Source organism: Balaenoptera acutorostrata, chromosome 11, assembly GCF_949987535.1.
Source record: "Balaenoptera acutorostrata chromosome 11, mBalAcu1.1, whole genome shotgun sequence".
NCBI classification, from domain to species: domain Eukaryota; kingdom Metazoa; phylum Chordata; class Mammalia; order Artiodactyla; family Balaenopteridae; genus Balaenoptera; species Balaenoptera acutorostrata.
Genome location: NC_080074.1, coordinates 17174782 through 17194885, shown reverse-complemented (window position 1 = coordinate 17194885; position 20104 = coordinate 17174782). Strand labels below are relative to the sequence as shown.

The window sequence follows — 20104 nt, the reverse complement described above, 5'->3', positions numbered from 1 at the left end:
CAAACAGTGACAGCTTTACTTCTTCTTTTCTGATTTGGATTCCTTTCATTTCTTTTTCTTCTCTGATTGCTGTGGCTAATACTTCAAAAACTATGTTGAATAATAGTCATGAGAGTGGACAGCCTTGTCTTGTTCCTGATCTTAGAGGAAATGGTTTCAGTTTTTCACCATTGAGAACAATGTTGGCTGTGGGTTTGTCATATATGGCCTTATTATGTTGAGGTAAGTTCCCTCTATGCCTGCTTTTTGGAGGGTTTTTTATCATAAATCGGTGTTGAATTTTGTTGAAAGCTTTTTCTGCATCTATTGAGATGATCATATGGTTTTTCTCCTATCCTCTTAATGTGCTGTTGGATTCTGTTTGCTAGTATTTTGTTGAGGATTTTTGCATCTATGTTCATCAGTGATATTGGCCTGTAGTTTTCTTTCCTTGTGACATCTTTGTCTAGTTTTGGTATCAGGGTGATGGTGGCCTCATAGAATGAGTTTGGGAGTGTTCCTCCCTCTGCTATATTTTGGAAGAGTTTGAGAAGGATAGGTGTTAGCTCTTCTCTAAATGTTTAATGGAATTCACCTGTGAAGCCATCTGGTCCTGGGCTTTTGTTTGTTGGAAAATTTTCAATCACAATCTCAATTTCAGTGCTTGTGGTTGGTCTGTTCATATTTTCTATTTCTTCCTGGTTCAGTCTCAGAAGGTTGTGCTTTTCTACAAATTTGTCCATTTCTTTCAGGTTGTCCATTTTATTGGCATATAGTTGCCTGTAGTAATCTCTCAGGATCCTTTGTATTTATGCAGTGTCAGTTGTTACTTCTCTATTTTCATTTCTAATTCTATTGATTTGAGTCTTCTCCCTTTTTTTCTTGATGAGTCTGGCTAATGGTTTATCAATTTTGTTTATCTTCTCAAAGAACCAGCTTTTAGTTTTATTGATCTTTGTTATCACTTCCTTCATTTATTTCTGATCTGATTTTTATGATTTCTTTCCTTCTGCTAACTTTGGGGGTTTTTTGTTCTTCTTTCTCTAATTGGTTTAGGTGTAAGGTTAGGTTGTTTATTTGAGATGTTTCTTGTTTCTTGCGGTAGGATTGTATTGCTATAAACTTCCCTCTGAGAACTGCTTTCATTGCTTCCCATAGGTTTTGGGTCATCGTGTTTTCATTATCAATTGTTTCTAGGTATTTTTTGATTTCCTCTTTGATTTCTTCAGTGATCTCTTGATTATTTAGTAGTGTATTGTTTTGCCTCTGTGTGTTTGTATTTTTTACAGATTTTTCCTGTAATTGATATCTAGTCTCATAGTGTTGTGGTCGTAAAAGATACTTGATACAAATTCAATTTTCTTAAATTTACCAAGGCTTGATTTGTGACCCAAGATATGATCTATCCTGGAGAATGTTCCATGAGCACTTGAGAAGAAAGTGTATTCTGTTGTTTTTGGATGGAATGTCCTATAAATATCAATTAAGTCTATCTTGTTTAATGTATCATTTAAAGCTTGTGTTTCCTTATTTACTTTCATTTTGGATGATCTGCCCATTGGTGAAAGTGGGGTGTGAAACTCCCCTACTATGACTGTGTTACTGTCGATTTCCCCTTTTATGGCTGTTAGCATTTACCTTATGTATTGAGGTGCTCCCATGTTGGGTGCATAAATATTTACAATTGTTATATCTTCTTCTTGGATTGATCCCTTGATCATTATGTAGTGTCCTTCTTTGTCTCTTGTAATAGTCTTTATTTTAAAGTCTATTTTTTCTGATATGAGAACTGCTACTCCAGCTTTCTTTTGATTTCCATTTGCATGGAATATCTTTTTTCCATCCCCTCACTCTCAGTGTATGTTTCCCTAGGTCTGAGTCTCTTGTAGACAGCATATATACAGGTCTTGTTTTTGTATCCATTCAGCCAGTCTATGTCTTTTTGTTGGAGCATTTAATCCATTTACATTTAAGGAAATTATCGATATGTATGTTCCTATTCCCATTTTCTTAATTGTTTTGGGTTTGTTATTGTAGGTCTTTTCCTCCTCTTGTGTTTCCTGCCTAGAGAAGTTCCTTTAGCATTTGTTGAAAAGCTGGCTTGGTGGTCCTGAATTCTCTTAGCTTTTGCTTGTCTGTAAAGGTATTAATTTCTCCATCAAATCTGAATGAGATCCTTGCTGGGTAGAGTAATATTGGTTGTAGGTTTTTCCCTTTCATCACTTTAAATATGTCCTGCCACTCTCTTCTGGCTTGCAGTTTCTGCTGAAAGATCAGCTGTTAACCTTATGGGGATTCCCTTGTATGTTAGTTGTTGTTTTTCCCTTGCTGCTTTTAATATTTTTTCCTTGTATTTAATTTCTGATAGCTTGATTATTATGTGTCTTGGCGTGTTTCTCCTTGGATTTATCCTGTATGGGACTCTCTGTGCTTCCTGGACTTGACTGACTATTTCCTTTCCTTTTCTTCCTATTAGGGAAGTTTTCAACTATGATCTCTTCAAATATTTTCTCAGTCCCTTTCTTTTTCTCTTCTCCTTCTGGGACTCCTATAATTCGAATATTGGTGTGTTTAATGTCCCAGAGGTCTCTGAGACTGTCCTGAATTCTTTTCAATCTTTTTTCTTTATTCTGCCCCGCGGTAGTTATTTCCACTATTTTATATTCCAGGTCACTTATCTGTTCTTCTGCCTCAGTTATTCTGCTATTGATTCCTTCTAGAGAATTTTTAATTTTGTTTACTGTGTTGTACATCATTGTTTGTTTGCTCTTCAGTTCTTCTAGGTCCTTGTTAAAAGTTTCTTGTATTTTCTCCATTCTCTTTCCAAGATTTTGGATCATCTTTACTGTCATTACTCTGTATTCTTTTTCAGGTAGACTTCCTATTTCCTCTGCATTTATTTGGTCTGGTGGGTTTTTACCTTGCTCCTTCATCTGCTGTGTGTTTCTCTGTCTTCTCATTTTGCTTAACTTACTGTGTTTGGGGTCACCTTTTCACAGTTTGCAGGTTCGTAGTTCCTTGTTTTGGTGTCTGCCCCCAGTAGCTACGGTTGGTTCAGTGGGTTGTGTAGGCTTCCTGGTGGAGGGAACTAGTGCCTGTGTTCTGGTGGATGAGGCTGGATCTTGTCTTTCTGGTGTGCAGGACCACGTCCGGTGGTGTGTTTTGGGGTGCCTGTGACCTTATTATGATTTTAGGCAGCCTCTCTGCTAATGGGTGGGGTTGTGTTCCTTTCTTCCTAGTTGTTTGGCATAGGGTGTCCAGTACTGTAGCTTGTTGGTCGTTGAGTGGAGCTGGGTCTTAGTGTTGAAATGGAGATCTCTGGGAGAGCTTTTGCCATTTGATACTATGTAGCGCTTGGAGGTCTCTGGTGGACCAATGTCCTGAACTCGGCTCTCCCACCTCAGAGGTACAGGCCTGACACCCAGCTGGAGCACCAAGGCCCTGTCAGCCACAGAGCTCAGAAGAAAAGGGAGAAAAAAAAGAAAGAAAGAAATTAAAAATAAATAAAATAAAATAAAATAAAATAAAGTTATTAAAATAAAAAAATAAAAAAATTATTAAAAATGAAAAAAATTAAAAATTAATAGAAAGAAAGAAAGAAGGGAGCAACCAACCAAAAAACAAATCCACCAATGATAACAAGCGCTAAAAACAATAGTGAAAAAAAAAAAAGGACAGGCAGAACTCTAGGACAAATGGTAAAAGCAAATCTATACAGACAAAATCACACATACACACTCACAAAAAGAGAAAAAGGAGAAAACATATATATCTATATATATATTTAAAAAAATGAAGAGAGCAACCAAATCAATAAACAAACCTACCAGTGATAATAAACTTTAAATACTAAACTAAGATAAACATAAAACCGGAAACAAATTAGATGCAGAAAGCAAACCCCAAGTCTACAGTTGCTCCCAAAGTCCACTGCCTCAATTTTGGGATGATTTGTTGTCTATTCAGGTATTCTACAGATGCAGGGTACATCAAGTGCATTGTGGAGATTTAATCCACTGCTCCTGAGGCTGCTGGGAGAGATTTCCCTTTCTCTTCTTTGTTCGCACAACTCCTGGGGTTCAGTTTTGGATTTGGCCCCACCTCTGTGTGTAGGTCGCCTGAGGGCGTCTGTTCCCTCCCAGACAGGACGAGGTTAAAGAAGCAGCTGATTAGGGGGCTCTGGGTCACTCAGGCCGGTGGGAGGGAGGGGTACGGATGTGGGGCGAGCTTGCGGCGGCAGAGTGCAGCGTGACGTTGCACCAGCCTGAGGCGTGCTGTGCGTTCTCCTGGGGAAGTTGTCCCTGGATCACGGGACCGTGGCAGGGGCGGGCTGCACAGGCTCCCAGGCGGGGAGATGTGGAGAGTGACCTGTGCTTGCACACAGGATTCTTGGTGGCTGCAGCAGCAGCCTTAGCATCTCATGCCCATCTCTGGGGTCCGTGCTGATAGCCACGGCTCACGCCCGTCTCTGGAGCTCGTTTAGGCGGTGCTCTGACGCCCCTCTCCTCATGCACCCCGAAACAATTGTCTCTCGCCTCTTAGGCAGTTCCAGTCTTTTTCCCAGACTCCCTCCCAACTAGCTGTGGCACACTAGCCCCCATGAGGCTGTGTTCATGCAGCCAACACCAGTCCTCTCCCTGAGATCCGACCTCCGAAGCCCAAGCCTCAGCTCCCAGGCCCCACCTGCCCCAGCAGGTGAGCAGACAAGCCTTTCGGGCTGGTGAGTGCTGGTCGGCACCGATCCTCTGTGCGGGAATCTCTCCACTTTGCCCTCCGCACCCTGTGCTGCGCTCTCCTCCGTGGCTCCGAAGCTTCCCCCTTCCGCCACCCACAGTCTCCGCCAGTGAAGGGGCTTCCTAGTGTGTGGAAACCTTTCCTCCTTCACAGCTCCCTCCCTCTGGTGCAGGTCCCATCCCTATTCTTTTGTCTGTGTTTTTTCTTTTTTCTTTCACCCTACCCAGGTACGTGGGGAGTTTCTTGCCTTTTGGGAAGTCTGAGGTCTGCCAGCGTTCAGTAGGTGTTTTGTAGGAGTTGTTCCACATGTAGATGTATTTCGGATGTATTTGTGGGGAGGAAGGTGATCTCCACGTCTTACTCCTCTGCCATCTTGAAGGTCTCCTTTCATCTGTTTCTCATCTTATCTATATATCCCACCCAGACCTTGGATGAATCCAAATTTCAAGTGACTGTGTGTACTGCTGGAAAAAGAGTGAATCAAGTGGCATCACTGAATTCATCGTTACCAACAACAAATGGGTCTCTGCAGTGTCCCCAGTAATCCTAATAAGTCAGTTCACCTTTCCATTTTTTTTTTTAAATGATTATTGCAAACCACCCCTCTCCTCATACTTCTGACAACCCTTCACATGCCCATTTCTCCCTTTATGCTCAACGAATGACATTAGGATCTATTTGATTGTGAAAGTAGAGGCCATGCCAAAGGAAAGCCCTCTCCTCCCTTCTGATTTCTTCCTGTTACTTTAGCAGAAGCAGCTGGAACTCTCATACACTGCTAGTGAGAGTGTAAAAAGTTTCCTCCACTTTGGAAACTTGTATGACAGTCTCTTATAAAACTAAACATACATTTACCAGTTACCCAGAAAATCTACTGAAGAGAAATTAAAACTTATAAAAGACTTGCACAAGCACACTCCATACCTGCTTTATTCAGAATTGCTAAAATAGGGAAACAATCCATATGTCTGTCCATCAATAGAATTAAAACTAACATTCATACAATGGAATAAGTAATAATTAACTAGAAATAGATTCAACAACATAGGTCTCAAAGGCATTATATTCAGTGAAAAAAGCGAAACACAAAAGAGAACATGTCACGTGATTCAATTTATGAGTTCTCAAATAGGTAACACTAATCTATGATGATAGAAATTAGAACAACAGTAGCTGCCTCTGGATAGAGGGCTGAGAGTAGCTAGGTAGGGGTTGGAGGGAGTTTTCGGGGGTGATAGAGAGTGTGGGTCATGTAAGTATAAGTATATGCGCTCATCAAAATTTATCAACCTGTACTTTTTTTTTTTTAATTTTTATTTATTTATTTATTTATTTATGGCTGTGTTGGGTCTTTGTTTCTGTGCGAGGGCTTTCTCTAGTTGCGGCAAGTGGGGGCCACTCTTCATCGCGGTGCGCAGGCCTCTCATTATCGTGGCCTCTCTTTTTGCAGAGCAGAGGCTCCAGACACGCAGGCTCAGTAATTGTGGCTCACGGGCCTAGTTGCTCCACGGCACGTGGAATCTTCCCAGACCAGGGCTCGAACCCGTGACCCCTGCATTGGCAGGCAGACTCTCAACCACTGTGCCACCAGGGAAGCCCTCAACCTGTACTCTTGAGATCTGTGTTTCAGTGTGTATATATTTTAACTAAAAATCAATATATTTATATACATACAAAATAGATACTAGTATAATAAATCTGATGCAACTACTAGCTTGAAAAATTATTAACACATGGCAAATTTTGTTTCATCTATTCTCCCACCAACCTTCTGGATTATTTTGAAGCAAATATTTCAGTATATATTTCTAAAAGCTAAGAGTCTGAGGGTTTTCCTTTGTTACCATCTATCTTTCCTGCCTGCCTCTGTGACCGGCTCCACTATGAGAGCCACCACTGTCTCTTGCCTCCTCACTGGACTCTTGCTTTCAAGTTCATTCTTCATATAGGATCCTAAGAAATCTTCAGAAATCCAGTGTGATTATGTTATCCCCTCCCAGCCCCTCTTTAAAATTCTGCAATGACTTCCTAATGTTCTAAAGGTAAGTACCCAAATCTTTAAACAGCTGTACTAGTTTCTATTGCCACACAGCTAATGACCACACAGGTAGGGACTTAAAACACCCACTTGTTATCTCCCAGTTTCTATGGGTCAGAAGTCTGTGCATAGGGTCGCCAAGTTCTCTGCTTAGGGTCTCATAAGGTTGAAATCCAGGTGTTGGCTGAGGCTGTGGTCTCACCTGGAGCCCAGGATCCCCTTCCAAACTCATTCAGTTTGTTGGCAGAATTCATTTGCTTGAGGCTATAGGACAGAGGTTTCCATTTTCTTGCTGGCTGTTGCCCAAGGCTTACTCAGCTCCTAGAGGCTTCCCTCAGGACCTAGCCACACGGCACCCTCCATAGGTAGCTCACAGCATGGCCAGTTCCTTTCTTCCAGGCCAGCAGGAGTGTCTGTACTGCTTCTCGTCTCTTTTAAGGGCTCACTGGATTAGATCAGGCCTTCCCATGATAACTGCCCTTTGATTTTGTTCCAAGGCCACTGATCAGTAATCTTAGTTACATCTGCAAAAGCCTTTTGCTATTTAATGCAACACGATGGCAGGAGTAACATTCCATCATATTCACAGGTCCTGCCTGCCTAGACTCAAAGGGAGGGATTACAGGGCATTGGAATCTTAAGAACCATTTTAGACTTTTACCTGTTGTGATGGTAACCCCTTCACACCCTGGCCTGGATGTGTGTCTCTGCTTCCTTCTCGGGTCTTGTCTTGCTCCACTCTTTGCCTATCTTTCTCTTTTCTAGCTTCTCACCCCCTGGCTGCTCTCAGGGTCCTGAAAGTCCCTTGTTCTCTCCTGCCTCAAGGCCTTTGCACACGCTTTCTCTCTGCTTTTCCTCCCTACCCACCACTCCCTTATCTAGTTAAAGCCTATCAGTCCTTCAGGTCTTAGATCTAAAATATGTTCTTGGTATCTCGAGTCCCTCTTCACAGAGCTCAGCTTGTGTTAGATATTCATACACGTGATTATTCAATGTCTCTCTCATCCCCACTCTACTGCAAGCACCTTGAGGGAAGGGGCTGTATATATTTTCACTCACTGGTTTATCCCTAGCATCTAACACTTCACCTGACACATAGTAGGGCTCAAGAAATATACGCGAAATATATGAAATCGGCCTCAGTTTACTCATCTGTGGTATAAAGGAGTTGGTTTAGCTCGCCAGTCATTCTCTAATATTCTGCGATTCCAAGATCTGGTCCAACCAGCTCAATTTACAGTCAGGAAAGTAGCTTCACATATGAAGTGATTTCCAAACACTTGGTAGAGCAGAGGAGCTGCAGCCCCTACCTCTTCTACACTATGGCTCTGAGGCACACTCCGGCAGCCAATGAGACATTCACTGGTTCATTTCCTTCTCCAAACCCCAGGACGCCTGAGTGAGAGTCCCTGTTTTCAGATTGACTGGCCCCTGTGCCACGATGACTGTCCAAGTGTGGACACGGCCTTCGGGTGGTTTTTGTGGGCCAGCTCGATGTGACCTACTCGGCGAAGAAAGACAGTCCCTCCTCCTTGTTGGCAGTGGTTGAGTGATGCAGAGGGCAGAAGGCGTGGTGAGCAGGGAGGACTGCTTTGTCACTGTCTGCACTGGGCATGCACCGGCCTCCTTGCTGGACAGCTATTCTTGCTCCTTGGCCTGCAAGGGACACCGGGCAGCAGATCCCCCGAACAGAGGCCGGTTTCTCATTCGCTTGTCACCATGCGGCCTGTCCATCTCAGCCACGTGAGGATCACCGGATGCCTGGAAGGAGTCTGGAGACAGGGAGAAGCGTTTATTCTCCTTGGCTCTGAATTACTGATGGAGCTTGGAGAGAACAAAAAGAGCTCAGGGTGATGCCCGGTGTCACGGGACCAGTAAAAGCCGGAAGCATCACAGGGGGCACCAAATTCTCAAGGGAGGGAGACAACTTTGTGAGAAAATTAGGAAGCAAGACGTCCGGGTGTGTCTCCTTGGATGCCATTCGGTGTTCCAAGAAAGGGAAGTGAATCGGGCTTTTCTATGCAAAGCGGGTACTGAGTCTGACTTCCAATAGCTCTGAAATCTTTAGGCTGGAAGCAGGAACAAACTGATATTCTAAAGCTGCCACAGTTTATTTTCCCTGTACGAGTAGAAGCAGAATTCATCTTTGGAGTAAGGCTGGTCTTTTATTTTGTGAAAAACATAACATGTTGGCGTACACAAGGTCAAGTTAAACTTCTAGTCTACAGTGAAGTTTGAGACAGAATAGCTCAACTACTTTGCATGACAATGTATCATAATATAACAAATTGCAACTCTGGAAAGTATTACATGTCTGAGGGGAGTTGAGGGCTTGGATTTCAGGACACTGGTGATGGTGGGAGGTGGGCTGGCCCTCAACATGGCAGAGGGCAGAGGAGCACTTCAGTCTCAAGCAGGTTGCTGGTGGGAGGGCATGGGTGATGGACCCCAGGAGCAATGATATCTGATGTCCACTTTTTAAAAAAATAATTAATTAATTAATTTATGACTGTGTTGGGTCTTCGTTTTTGTGCGAGGGCTTTCTCTAGTTGTGGCAAGCGGGGACCACTCTTCATCACGGTGCGCGGGCCTCTCACTATCGCGGCCTCTCTTGTTGCGGACCACAGGCTCCAGACGCGCAGGCTCAGTAATTGTGGCTCACGGGCCCAGTTGCTCCGTGGCATGTGGGATCTTCCCAGACCAGGGCTCGAACCCGTGTCCCCTGCATTGGCAGGCGGATTCTCAACCACTGCGCCACCAGGGAAGCCCTGATGTCCACTTTTAAATGTCCTCTTCTCTCACCCCATGTGAATTAAGTGAGGCTTCTTTCATTGTCAGCCTCAAACCCCAACACTGTCTAATTGAAGAAAAACATTCTGGAAAAATATGTTGGGAAGCTCCTAGGATTGGAGGAATAGACAATCCAGAATTTAAAAAGCAGAAACAAGCACATTCCCTGAAATACAGAAGCACATGTTTATGTTCCTTCTCATTTGGGTGGACTCTTCATGTGACCCAGTGCCCCGATTTTTAGTCTCTGTCTCTCTGTTCAAGCTTCATATTCCCGGTGGGAAGAAGCTGATTCCTCCAGCTTGTAAGGTATTTCTACTCCTGGACCCGTTGTCTGTGCTGGGGACAGAGAGTGGCAGTGACGTGGTGGCCGGTACGTTGTAGAAAACCTGGCAGCTGCTCCACGTGGTTCCCCTACAGCAAATCAGAAATTTTGTTTAGAAACTATCCTCCTCCAGTATTGTGAGAAAATAAGAGCAAGTGCCTACTGACAAGGATTCTTCAAATCTTTAAAATTATGTTATTTAGCTATTCTTTAGGTTGCCTCTTACAGAATGAAACTACATTTTAAAAAGTACTTCTAAGTTCATTCACTTTCATAGTGAATAGTGCAGGCATACGCTTTGTGTTAAATACTAAGACACCTGTTGTATCTCTTGTTATCTCATCCTAATCAATAAAGTTTATTTTATACGTATCCATGCAAAACAGTGTGTGGTTCTGGATATATTTTATTTTAAACTCAAAGACTACTATTTATACATTCTTCATAACTTTTTTGGATGTAAGTACAGAATCTAAGGTTTGGTTTAAGCCAAATCAGGGTTTGTTGGCTCACATGAAAAGTTCAGAGGTGGTTGGCTTTAGGCACAGCTTGATCCAGGAACTTAGAAAATATTATTGGAGATCTTCTTTTTCTTCACTTCTTGCTGATATTTTCTTTTGTGTTAGCTTCATTTTGTAGATACACTCTCTCTAATAAATGAGCAGATCTCCACTAAGAGGCCATCATATACATTATTCTACCATAAGAACCCCTGACCAATGACTGTTGTAAGAGGGTGAAACGGTAGGGTCTAGCTTGGGGCTCCTGCCCATTTCTGTGGTGGGGAAAGTTGAGGGGGTGGGTGCCATGAATCAATGATTTCCAGCCCATCAGAACCACATGCAGTGGAAGGAGTGTCATTCCCTGATGGAAAATGTGGTTCTGGGAAGTCAAAAATGGCAGGTTTTCACTTTGCTATATTCATAACTCCTGAATTACAGATTTGGGAGGGATCTTAAGAATCATGTGTCTGCCACATCAATTTTAAAAATAAGGAAACAGGACTTCCCTGGTGGCGCAGTGGTTAAGAATCCGCCTGCCAATGCAGGGGACACGGGTTCGAGCCTTGGTCCGGGAAGATCCCACATGCTGCGGAGCAACTAAGTCCGTGCGCCACAACTACTGACCCTGCGCACTAGAGCCCACGAGCCACAACTACTGAGCCCACGTGCCACAACTACTGAGCCCACGTGCCACAACTACTGAGCCCACGTGCCACAACTACTGAAGCCCGCACGCCTAGAGCCTGTGCTCCGCAACAAGAGAAGCCATTGCAATAAGAAGCCCGTGCACTGCAACGAAGAGTAGCCCCTGCTTGCTACAACTAGAGAAAGCCCGTGTGCAGCAACGAAGACCCAAAGCAGCCAAAAATAAATAAATAAATAAATTTATAAAAAAGTAAAAATAAAAAAATAAGGAAACAGAACAGAATTGAAGAGACTAGTTATTCATTCAACAATGCTATGCTTTGCAGATATAATTGTGACCAAGACAATCCTAGTCCCTACCTCCAAGAAACACTTTGTCAGTAGGAAAAAAGACAGACAAGAGTCTATTACAACAGCATGGTAGATGTTACTGAGAAAAGAATGGGTGTGTTATGGGAGCACATAAGAGGGCCCACTAACCCAATTTGAGGGACCCTCTATGAGGAAGAAATGTCAAACACCCAAAGAATGTATGTATTAGCTAAGATAACGCTAGCTGTGCAACAAGCAAACCCTCACATTTCAGTGATATGATAGACGTTTCCTTCTCACTCGTGTAACTGACAATGTGATTGGTCTGTGGGTGGTCTTTCTTACAGTGATTCAGGGTTCCAGCTCCTTTCATCTTATTATAGTTCCACCATCCCCTAAGACTTTGGAGTCCTTACGTGTGGTTTTCCGATGAGGATATAGGGAGAAGATATACCTGCTTCTTAACCATTTTGGCCCAGAAGTGACAGGCATGCTTAAACTCACATTCCACTGGTGAGATCTAGTCACATGGCCCCACCTGGATGCAGGGGGCTTAGAAATACAGTTGCTGACTTGGTAGCCACAGCCCAGCAACAACTTTACACTATGGAAGGTGAACATGGAGCTTTGGTGTCCCTGACTCAATAAATTAACCAAGCTATGACAGAGAAAAGGCTTGGTGTTCTAGCAAAAGGATGGCGCATTTTTAAAAAGCCCAGAGGTGAGGAAAAATCAGGGTCCAATTGAAGCAAAACTGCCAGATTTAGCAAATAAAAAGAGAGAGCTTCCAGTCAATTTGAATGTCAGATATCCCAAATATTCCATGGTACATACTTTATAAAGATTACTCATTGTCGCTCTGATATTTACACTTAACCCTGATATTTACACTTAACCTGGCATTGTGTATTTTATCTGACAATCCTCTGTTTGCAGAAAGAGCAGATTATTCAGCATGACTGGCATATAGAGTTTGGGTGGGTGGAAATGGGGATTATGAAGCTGGGGACGAAAGCATAGGCCAGGTTTGTGAAGGTCCTTGTGAGCTGTGTTACACATTTATCCTGATAGCAGAGGGGAGTTATTACAGGGTTTTAAAATGGGGACAGGGGGTGAAACTGGCTCAGATCTGCATTTTAGGAAATTCCAGGGGTGGTGAAGAATATGAATTACAGTGAGGTGACAGAGGGGGTGACCACAGGCAAGGAGATAGTGGCAAAAGCAGGACCAAATCCAAGTTTAAGTCTGAATCCATCAGTTCATGATGCTGCAGGGTTCTTAGCAGTTTGGAATAGTGGAAATGTAACCGAGCAAGACCCTATGGGGCCTTCCCAGGACAGAGCCACCCCCCATGTCTGTGTGCCTCTTGTATGTAGTAAAAGTTTAGCCTCCTAGACCTTCTGAGTTCCAACAAATAAATTTAATCAGAAGCAAGAAAATGCAGAAACACAGGAAAAGAGTCAAGCAAGAAAAAATAATAATTTAGCAATTAAAGTCAAGGACCTTTAGCTCCTCCTTAAGGGCTACAGATAATATTCTGAGCCACGTCCTATGAGCTGTTTCACAGATACTGAAATCCCCACCAGGTGGAAGAAGTTAACTGTTTGCTGCCCACAAGCAAGTAGACCCCAGATGGGTTGCAACCAGAAGGTTGATGATGTTGACTCCCAATTACCTCATGAGGAACCAATCAGAAGAATGTTCACGAGCTGATCACACACTGCACCACTCCCCTCCCTCACCTTGTCTTTAAAACCCTTTCTCTGAAAGCCATCTGGGAGTTGGTGTCTTTTAAGCACTGGCTGCCTGGACTCCTTGCTTGGTGCCCTGCAATAAACGCTGCACTTTCCTTCACCACAACCCTGTGTCAGTAAATTAACTTCACTGCTTGCAAATGACCCAAGTTTGGTAACAAGTAGCAGGGGCCGGGAGACTCCGGGCCCAATTCTGAACAGCTGGGTAGTCACTAGACTTTTCTAGGCCTCCCTGTCCTAGAGGCTTAAGTTCCTCTGGAGTTCGAGGATTCCACCTACTCTGCAGAACAAGTCTATCTCTGCATTCTTGTTCCTTCCCCACTCCCAAACCCTGAAAGTCTGAGCGCTTCACAGTCAAACACCAGACCCTGCCTGGCTCTGGCACTTATATAATTGTCAGAATCTTCACAGTGTTTTTCTTCTATCAACAGTTTGGTGCTATCAGCTCCAGCTGCCACTGGCAAATCCATCACATTAAGCCGCAAGAAGTCACACCTGTCAGGCCCAAGCTGTTTATCTCAATAATTTCCCCACATAAAGACAAACAGCTGACTATTTATTTTCCTTCCTGACATACATAAGGCTGTTAAAAGTCTGAGTGTGCTGGCAGTTTACACGAAGCTAACCTTAATTGCATACTAGGGCACCATAAAAGGATGATCAGGCCTCATTAGCTAGCGACCAATTTTACATTTTTCTCCCCTGACCAAAACTGTTTAAAAATGTGGGGTACTATCTCCTCCCAGGCAGACATAAATTTCAGTGCTGTCAAAATGCCCTTGCTGAATTCCAACTTTTCTCATGCTTGAAAGTGTTCAGTGTGTCAGTTTGGGCCACAGAAGGGTTGTATCTTCCTTGGTTCCCCACCCACAACCCGAAATGAGTGAAAATCTCGTATTTACAGCACAATCTCAGATAACCCAAAGGGCGTTCTCCTGATCCAATTTTTTTCCTGATTAGGGGTTAATCAGAAATATTTTCAGCCATCCTTGTGGAAAGTTTTCCTGGCCTTCCTATTACTTATGGGCCACCTATGCTGTGGCAAGCAGACTGATAATCAGGGCATTATCTCAGTATCCACCACTGCAGCCCAAATATCTTCCACTGCAATATTCCTCCTTTTCTCAGCAGAACAGAGCCCAAACCTCCAAGGGTCACTCGGTAAGCTGATAATTTTTTTTTTTTTTTAATGCATGCTTATATGACACCTGTCACAATACAATCTAGTAAAATTGTTTCGAATGAAGTTCAAGACAAAGCACTATTAGAGCCATCTTACGGAAAAACCCAGCGAACTTCTTGGCCAACCCAATAGAACTCCCGCCAAGACAAGTGAGGGCACAATCCTGTCCTATCAGCCCCGCTGCCTCTACAAGAGAGCTAAGAAAAATAAACGAAGAGAATATCTTATACAGTGGGGAGCTGCATGGGCACGTTACGGAACTCGGTTCATTTGCCCCCCACGCAGCAAGCCTAACGCAGAGATGCTGAGCTTTGCAACACAGAAAGGGCTCAGTTCACCGGGCAGCCAAGCGAGGAGACGGGAGCACAGATCTCCAGCGCACCTGCAGGAAGGCGGCGGTAGATTTAGGGGGTATTTATGGATAGAGCTGAGGCGTGGGGAGCGTGGGGAAAGCTGATCAGAAGTAAAGTTACAGTCGTCTGTGGTTCTGCGCAGGCGCAACTAAGCTACACGCTTCTTCCTGGGACAGAGTTCACGCTCTTAGGGCGGAGTTTTGGGCCCTCTGACGTCAAAAGGTCACCTGACAGACATTCACGCATGCCCAGTTGGTGGGTTGGGCGTCTCCACTCGTTTTAACCAGCTCGAGTTGGAACTGGACGCCGCTGACTTCGAATTTCTGTAAAACAACTTGGGCAAACATCTTGTTTAGGCCATGTGAGGCTTGGAGGACGAGCAGGATTTTGTAGAAACAAAGCAAGCTGGATCAGAGAAGGCCGGTTACAGGTTTAATGGATCTACCCGATGATTACCTTGGTGTCAGGTGTAGGTCAGTGTTTTTGCTGTTTCATAGGACTACGGGTCAGATGCAGGGGCGGAGTGGAGTGGCATAGAGAGTGTTAGAAGGAGCCCTGGATGGCCTGGGCAGTAGGAAATGATGTGACCTTGGACAAGTCACTTCCTTTCCCCATGCTGCAGTTTCTTGCCTCTGAGATGAAGGAGTTGTACAGGGACCCTTGCTGGAGTCTCTTTCAGCTGTAACCTCTCTGATTCTATGTTGGACCTTTAGCTAAGTAGAGCCCCTGGAAGTTGTTTGAGATAAATTTCTAACCCAAATTATTATATTTTAAAGGATTTGCCTTTTCTCCTTCATGTAGAGGATGGCAAATGAGCCCAGTGATCAAGGGTTTCTGACCGTTGGGTTGCAGTAAGTTGAGGTTTTGCTCTGTGTTTGTTGGTACATGACCTCATCCCAGGACAGGGGACTCAGCACTGCCAGGGGTTTTTGGTTTTTTTTTTTCCACAGATGTATTCACTAATCCTTTTTGTGATTCTCATTCTTGTTTTTCAAGCAATTAATGACGCCCCAGCACCCCGAAGACCCCCCCAAGTTTTAAAAGTTTGCCCTGCTGCCTGCTGTCCTCCACGGAGAAGCTGCCAGTGGGCCTCAGAACTCTTCCTGGGTTAGTTTGCCCCAGCACGTGCATAGCCTCAAATGGCTCCTTGGGCAGCCTCTGGACTCTGGCTCTCGGATCTTAACTGGCTGCTGGCACCCCAGGTGAGTCTAGTAAAGGTGCGGCTGTCTGGCTCAGAGAGGACATCAACCAGAGGAGTAAGTGTTAAATTTTTCCTTTCTCATTTTCTGCTTTTCCATCTCTCTGTGTGTCTCTCTCCTTCTCCACCCCATTTTATGGTCAGATTGCTTGGTTTTGCATCTATAAGTACAAAATATCTGTGGAGGAGCAGTGGAATGGAATGGTGCTTCTCTCTCAAGAGGGTCTGAACTATGATGTATCTTCTTTCTTGTGTATTCTGATTTCTTTCCTTTTTTAAAATCTGCAAAGTGTAAGCAATGCACGTGTTGGAGTTGGAGACCTTGGTTCTGAGTTCTGAGAGCTGTGTGACGCTGCAAAGTTACTTAACCTCTCTGAACCTCACTTTTCTCAGTCCAAATGTGACATCATCTACACTGATACTGTGGTGATTGCTTTCTAACTTGTCCTCCTCCAAGTCACTCTCCTAGGGCAGATGGCTAGAGCTTTAAAGAACATAAAGCAAGCCTTAAAAAATTTTTTTTTTTAATTTTACCTCTTTTATTTTTTTAACAATCGGTAGATTCTTTTTAACACAATTTATTTAAACTGAAAAGAAAAAAAAAACCCCAAATCTTGTTAAATTGTGCCATGGCCCTGTTCAGTATCCATCTCTGACTTCCCAAAGTATTTAGAATAAATTCCAAGCTCTTTGTTGTGGACTGAGAAGCCCTGCATGGCCTCACCTCACACCTTGCTGCCCTCACTCACTAGGTTCCCCCCACCATTCTTACTGCCCCAGAGCCCTTGCATATACTGTTCCTTCTGTTCAGAATAACCTCTCTCTACTCTTCTAGTAACTGATCCTTTGATCCCCAAGTCTCACTTTAAATGTTACCTCCTGAAACAGACTTTCCTTGACTCCCCTCCCCAACCAAATTTGGTGTGTCTGGTTATAGTCTTTATAATTAAAAAATTTTATTTTTATTTTTAAAAATTGTGGTAAAAGATACAGAACATAAACATTTACCATCTTAACTGTTTTTAAGTGTATAGTTCAGTGGCATTAAGTACATTCGCATTCTGGAGCAACTGTTGTCACCATCCATCTCCAGAACTTTTTTTCATCTTCCAAAATGGAATCTCTGTACTTATTAAACAAAAACTCACCATTCCCTTCTCTCAAGCACCTGATAACCACCGTTATACTTTCTGTCTTTAAGAATTTGACTACTCTATTCCTCATATAAGTGGAATCATACAGTATTTGTCCTTTTGTGACTGGCTTTTTTCACTTAGCATAGTGTCTTCGAGATTCATCTGTGTCGTACCATGTGTCAGTATTTCCTTCCATTTTAAGGCTGAATAATGTTCCTTTGTATATGTATACCACATTTTCTTTATCCATTCATCTGTGGATGGACACTTGGGTTGCTTCCATCTTTTATATTACATTTGTTATTGTGAATGATGCTGCTTTGAACATGAGTATACGGTTATATTCTTTTATAGCGTTTTGTGCTTTTCCTTCAGATCTTGTGTGTTTATTCATTTACTCTCTAATCCTCCACTAAACTTTAAGACATATAACAGGAACTGTTAACTGTTTTGTTTTGTACTATGACGTACCAGCTGCCTTTGCAGCATCTGGTATGTGGTGTTATGACATGAACGTCAGAGCTAACTTGTTTGTGTTCGAATCCTGCCTCTACTCCTTAATCGCTATGTGACTGTTAGCAAATAACTTAACCTCTCTGTGCCTCAGTTTCCTCACCTATATAAGATGAGTACTTGCCTCCTAGGATTATTGAAGGCATATATGTAAAGGGCTTAGAAGAGAGCCTGACCCATAATAAATGTTCAATAAATGTGCACCGTTATTACTGTCCTAGTAGATGCTCAAATATTTATTGAGCCAATATGTTAAAAGAATGAGATGACGCTGGAGATGAATCTATTTGTTTCCCTCCTTATCTCTGTCTTTTGTATGCATCTTCATCGCCCTGCTCTTCACTGCAGGTGTAGATGCTAATGGAAGGCATTTTCCAGCATCTCAGTATGCTCATTAGAACGCCATTAGCAGAGCCTCTGTGAAGCTGTGGTTCTCAGCCTCGTGCACATTAGAATGACCTGGGGAATTATATTTAATATCTTGTAATAACCTATAATGGAAAAGAATCTGAAAAAGAATATATACATATGTGTGTATATATGCATAACTTTTATATTTATCTATATCTATATAATGGAATCACTTTGCTGTACACCTGAAACTAACACAACATTGTAAATCAGCTATACTTCAACAACAACAAAAAGAATGACCTGGGGAGCTTTAAAAAATCCTGTTACCTAGGCTGCACCTAGGTCAGTTAAATCAGCAACTCTGGAGGTAAGACCCGGGCTTCAGTGTTTTTAAAGCTCCCCGGGTCATTGTGATATGTAGGCAAGGCTGAAAGTCATTGATCTAACGAATGCCTGGGAGAAGCGGGGAGGTAGCACCGGAGGGCTGGATGCTTGGGGTCAGCTGCTCAGAATCTAAGCATGCCTGAGTTTGGGGAGGTTTCTGTAACCTTAAAGAACAGACCTATCGTTAACAAAAGAACCTACCCATGGTCGACAGTCATATGAACACATGTTCAACCTCATGAGAAAATCAAGGAAGAGCAGATTAAAAGACTGGGGTGACTATTCATTTGCTCCCCATCAAATTGGTACAGATTTAAAAATAATAATGATACCTCTGGTTTAAGGTTATGGGGAATTGGGCGAGCTGGGACAGTCTGTCTGGAGAACACTTCAGCATTAAATGTCAAAATCTTTATAGGCTTTCATATCAGGTCTATTATGTATGGTTAAACAAAACAATTGACTTGAAAAAAATTGTATTTTTTTTTCTGGCTACATAATTTATATATGTTCATTATAAATTTTTAAAAAAGTGATCTATAGCCCCACCAATCTAACATTGACTAACATTGTGCTGTCTATCTTTCAGACATTTTTATACATGTATTTATAAATTTTTAAGAAAATGTAAGTGTATTATGACTACCATTTTATAACCTGCTGGTTTTTTCTACTTTATCATATTTCATATATTGGTGGTGCCAAATAAATACTTCTCATCTGCTTAAATGAATTAATATTTTCCAACAATGTAATTTTTTAAAAAATTAATTAATTTATTATTTATGGCTGTGTTGGGTCTTCGTTTCTGTGCGAGGGCTTTCTCTAGTTGCGGCAAGCGGGGGCCACTCTTCATCGCGGTGCGCGGGCCTCTCACTGTCGCGGCCTTTCTTGTTTCGGAGCACAGGCTCCAGACGCACAGGCTCAGTAATTGTGGCTCACAGGCCTAGTTGCTCCGTGGCATGTGGGATCTTCCCAGACCAGGGCTCGAACCCATGTCCCCTGCATTGGCAGGCAGATTCTCAACCACTGCGCCACCAGGGAAGCCCCAATGTAATTTTTAATAGCTTGAGATTTGACTTTTATGATGTACCGTGATTTAACTAATCCTGTATTGTTGGATATTTCTATTACAAATTACTTTGTCATCAATTTTTGTCTTAGTCCATTTGAATGGCTATAACAGAATGCCATAGACTGGGTGGCTTATAAACAACAGAACTTTATTTCTCCTAGTTCTGGAGGCTGGAACTTCAAGATATGGGTGCCTGTATGGTTGGGTTCTGATGAGAACTCTCTTCTGGGTTTCAGATTGCTGATTTCTCCTTGCGACCTCACATGTTGTAAGGGGCAAGGGCACTCTCAGGCCTCTTTTATAGGACTAATCCCATCAGGAGGGCTCCACTCTCATGACCTGATCACCCCCCAAAGGCCTCAACCTCCAAATACCGTACACTGGGGATTAGGTTTCAACATAAGAGTTTTGAGAGAACACAAACGTTTAGTTTATAGCAATACTCTTGTAGATAAATCTTTGGGTATGTTCAGTTATATCCTTAGTATAAATTTTTAGTATAAAGTGGAATTATTGGGATAAAGAATATATACCTGTATAAGGCCTTGTTTCCCTTTTAACTTTCAAAGCTTAAACATAATGCATCTAGGTGTGCTAATAATGACTAGTAGCAATAGTCTCTGATATAAGTACATTGTTTGTAAACAGAAGTGGCAAAGGAGGCAGATACAATTAAAGAGAGGCTCAACCCAATCCTTAATCATGGTGTATATTAGCTGGTTGTTGTATTTTAGGGACTATTATCTACACCTGTGTGTGTGTGTGCACGTGTATGGGCATGTGCTTGTGAGCATATACAGTATACGTCCTGCTGATTCCCTCATGTAG

At 42.8% G+C, this 20104-nt stretch overlaps 1 long non-coding RNA gene across 1 annotated transcript in view; it reads left to right on the top strand.

Annotated features, from left to right (window-relative positions):
* LOC103003139 (uncharacterized) overlaps positions 1–20104 on the top strand; it is a 204048-nt gene that overhangs the window by 24596 nt on the left and 159348 nt on the right. The window contains exon 2 of the long non-coding RNA XR_449624.2: positions 15613–15818. This is a non-coding gene — a long non-coding RNA (uncharacterized LOC103003139). The remainder of the gene's footprint in view (positions 1–15612; positions 15819–20104) is intronic.